Here is a 4719-nt window from a genome sequence, read left to right on the forward strand (position 1 = left end):
GCTTTTTTTGTTATTGTGGTCATTTATCAAGTGTGGTAAATATTGTAAACACATTTGGGTTCAAATATATGCATATTTCTAATTTTAATATTTATTTTCAGTGTATAAAGTATTCTCAAATAATGTGGCCGAAAAATATAAACTATTGGAACCAAGACTTACATAAGTGTCACGTAGACGCAGATGCAGTAGGTGAGTTTATTAACAATAATGACAGGCAAATTAACATAACAGGGGATCTATACTGAACATGAAAACAAACCATTACTGCTGATGACTGAGGCTACTGAGGGCTAAATAAAGGGAGGTAAATCAAGGTTATGAAGTCCAGGTGTGTGTAATGATGGGGAGCAGGTGTGCTTAATTGATACATGCTGACCAGACGCGTTGCGTGCGCTGCAAAATAAATGCACACGTTATTCAATCATTGCACCCACACTGCTCGTGAGTGTCTGCGTAGTCAGGCGCTAAAATAGAACTTGGTTCTATTTGTGATGCTCGACACACTGCAAGTCCTGCCTCTCCCATCTCCTCATAGATTTTTATGAGCATGTACCCACGTGGGTGATTGAAAGATGAACTGAGGTCTACACTCCAGTCGGTTGTGGTAATGCACTTTAAAGTTGGTTGCCAACCGCCATATAACGTCCGAAGAAGAAGCCTGAAGGAGGAGAGATTACTAGAAACGAACTCGGTTGACCGTTTTATTTGTGGATTAATTGTTGGAGTAGAGGACCTTGTGCATTTCAGGTAAAATAACAACCCAATGTTTATATCCTAGAACAAATTAGCTAGCAACAGCAAGTTAGCTAGTTACATTGCCATAAATGTTTAATGCTTTTCGACCTGTCCCCAAATTAAAATAATTGGTTCAGAGTTTGTTTTGATATTTCAACCTACATGTCCTGACTCCAACTGTTAGATATTACTGCACAGTTGGAGCTAGAAACAAAAGCATTTCGCTACACCCACAATAACATCTGCTAAACACGTATGTGACCAATAAAATTAGATTTAGTGCCGGTGGTTAGTAGACCGGCGACATCACTCGCTGGAGAGAGGGAGTGGGAGTAGGCATAACAAAAATAACTCATATTTGGCACAAAATGGAGTGTTGGAAGATAACAAATGACATTACAGTTAACAAAATCTATGCTTAATCCAGTATAAACTACTGTATAGAATGTATTATACAAGAGACAAAATTCACAAATTCTACAGCACAACGGCAGAGTCATGTCTTAAGTGTAAAACTAACAATGACTCAATTCATGCCTTCTCGAAGTCCTAAAGTTATGGGCAGAGTTAGAAAGCTGGCTGTCAGAAGTTTTACAATGCAAGTTTAGTTTTAATCCACCCCTGCAAATTTCAAGACATGGCATCTGGGGTGCGGTGAGATTCCCGATGGGTTGGTCAATATTATATTTGTCGCTTACACTGAGTGAACAAAACATTAGGAACACTTTAAAAATGGAGTTGCACCCTTTTTTGCCTTCAGAACAGCCTCAGTTCGTTGGGACATGGACTCTACAAGGTGTCAAGCGTTCCGCTGGGATGCTGGCCCAAGTTGATTCCAATGCTTCCTAGAGTTGTGTAAAGTTGGCTTGATGGCCTTTGGGTGGTGGACCATTCTTGATACACACGGGAAACTGCCTAGCGGCATTGCAGTTCCTGACACACTCAAACCAGTACCCTGTTCAAAGGCACTTAAATCTTTTGTCTGGCCCATTCACCCTCTGAATGGCACACATACACAATCCATGTCTCAAGGCTTAAAAATCCTTTAACATGTCTTCTCCCCTTCGTCTACACTGATTTGAAGTGGATTTTACAATTCACATCAAATTGCGACTGCACTTGAAGAAACATTCAAAGTTCTCAACATTTTCCGGATTGACTGACCTTAATGTCTTAAAGTAATGATGGACTGTCATTTGTCTTTGCTTATTTGAGCTGTTCTTGCCGTAGTATGGACTTGGTATTTTACCAAATAGGGCTATCTTCTGTATACCACCCCTACCTTGTCACAACACAACTAATTGGCTTAAATGTGTTAAGAAGGAAAGAAACTCCACAAATTAGTTTTAACAAGGCACACCTGTTAATTGAAATGCATTCCAGGTGACTACCTCATGAAGCTGAGGGTGTGCAAAGCTTTCATTGAGGCAAAGGGTGGCTACTTTGAAGAATCTCAAATTACATATTTTGATTTTTAACACTTTTGGTTTCTACATGATTCCATGTGTTATTTCATAGTTGATGTTTTCACTATTATTCTACAATGTAGAAATAAAGAAAAACCCATTGAGTAGGTGTGTCCAAACTTGGACTGGCACTGTATATACAGTGTGTGTATGTGTATATGAACTCAGCAAAAAATGAAACGCCAATTTTTCAGGACCCTGTCTTCCAAAGATAATAAGTACAAATCCAAATAACTTCACAGATCTTCATTGTAGGGTTTAAACACTGTTTCCCATGCTTGTTCAATGAACCATAAACAATTAATGAACATGCACCTGTGGAACGGTTGTTAAGACACTAACAGCTTACAGACGGTAGGCAATTAAGGTCAGTTATGAAAACTTAGGACACTAAAGAGGCCTTTCTACTGACTCTGAAAAACAAAGAAAGATGTCGATCTCTGCAGTAGATTGCAACTCCACCCCCTTTGGCAGTTCTCTTCTTGGAAAATGTTATAGTTGGGGATGGAAATTTCAGAATTGTTGTGGCCTTCCTAAGCCAGGATTCAGACACGGCTAGGACATCAGGGTTGGCAGAGTGTGCTAAAGCAGTGAATAAAACAAACTTAGGGAGGAGGCTTCTGATGTTAGCATGCATGAAACCAAGGCTTTTACGGTTACAGAAATCAACAAATGATAGCGCCTGGGTTAACCTCTACATCACCGGAGGAACAGAGGAGAAGTAGGAGAAGGGTACGGCTAAAAGCTATAAGAACTGGTCGTCTAGTGCGTTGGGGACAGAGAATAAAAGGAGCAGATTTCTGGGCGTGGTAGAGTAGATTCAGGGCATAATGTACAGACAAGGGTATGGTAGGATGGGAGTACAGTCGAGGTAAACCTAGGTGTTGCGTGTCGATGAGAGCGGTTTCGTCTCTGGAGGAACCAGTTAAGCCAGGTGAGGTCTCCGCATGTGTGTGGGGTGGGACAAAATAACTATCTAAGGCATTTTGAGCTGGACTGAGGGCTCTAGGCATATTGACATTAGAGAGAGGTATAAAGCAATCACAGGTGTTGATCAGGTGAGCTAAGACAACAACGGGTAAATGGCGATGAATGGGCAGAGCGGGTTAGTTAGGTACATAGAGGACCTGAGTTTGAGGCTGGGGCCGACAGGTAAACCAAATGAGGTACCGTGTTATTGAAGCAGTCCAGGGGGCATCAGTTGTGTAGCCGAGTGATCATAGGGTCAAAAGAACAGCAATAGGTGAGTCAGGGTGCCGTGCGGTAGTCACTACTACGCTAGGCGAGCAGGGGACACAGCGTTCAGGAAAGCTAGTGGGCCGGGGCTAGTAGATGATTGGATATGATTTGGAAAGACACACACCTGTGTGTATAATGTCCATGTCAGAGCAAAAACCAAGCCATCAGGTCAAAGGAATTGTCCACAGAGCTCTGAGACAGGATTGTGCCGAGGCACCGATCTGGGGAGGGGTTCCAAAAATTTCTGCTGCATTGAAGGTCCCCAAGAACACCGTGGCCTCCATTAGTAAGCCACACCTCAGTAAAAGGCACATGGCAGCCTGCTTGGGGTTTGCCAAAAGGCACCTAAAGAATCTCAGACCATGAGAAACAAGATTCTCTGGTCTAATGAAGCCAAGATTAAACTATTTGGTCTGAATGCCAAGTGTCACGCCTGGAGGAAACCTGGCACCATCCCTATGGTGAAGCATGGTGGTGGTAGTATCATGCTGTGGGGATGTTTTTCAGTGGTAGGGACTGGGAGACTAGGCAGGATTGAGGGAAAGATGAACAGAGCAAAGTAAAGAGAGATGAAGGTAGAAGGTTCACCTTCCAATAAGCACATAGCCAAAACAACGCAGAAGTGGCTTCGGGACAAGACTCTGAATGTCCTTCAGTGGCCCAGCCAGAGACCAGATGCTCCCTATCCAACCTGACATAGCTTGAGAGGATCTGCAGAGAAGAATGGGGTGGGGGGAAACTCCCCAAATATGACTAAAGGCTGATATCGCTGCCAAAGTGCTTCAACCAAGTAATAAAAGGGTCTGAATACTTATGTAAATGTGATTTTTTTCTTTACTTGCAAACCTTCCTTTTTTCCCTTTGTCACTATGGGGTATTGTGTGTAGATTGAAGAAAAAAACAATTGAATCCATTTTAGAACAAGGCTGCAACGTAATTAAATGTATAAAACGTCATTAAAAGTCAAGGGGTCTGATTACCGAATGCACTGTATATACACTACCGTTCAAAAGTTTACGGTCACTTAGACATGTCCTTGTTTTTGAAAGAAAAGCTCTTTTTTTTGTCCATTAAAATAACATAAAATTGATCAGAAATACAGTGTAGACATTGTTAATGTTGTAAATGACTATTGTAGCTGGAAACTGCAGATTTTCTATGGAATATCTAGATAGGCGTAGAGGCTCATTATCAGTAACCATCACTCCTGTGTTCCAATGGCACGTTGTGTTGGCTAATCCAAGTTTATCATTTTAAAAGGCTAATTGCTCATTAG

Source organism: Oncorhynchus mykiss, chromosome 16, assembly GCF_057628025.1.
Source record: "Oncorhynchus mykiss isolate SJ-2025 chromosome 16, ASM5762802v1, whole genome shotgun sequence".
NCBI classification, from domain to species: Eukaryota; Metazoa; Chordata; class Actinopteri; order Salmoniformes; family Salmonidae; genus Oncorhynchus; species Oncorhynchus mykiss.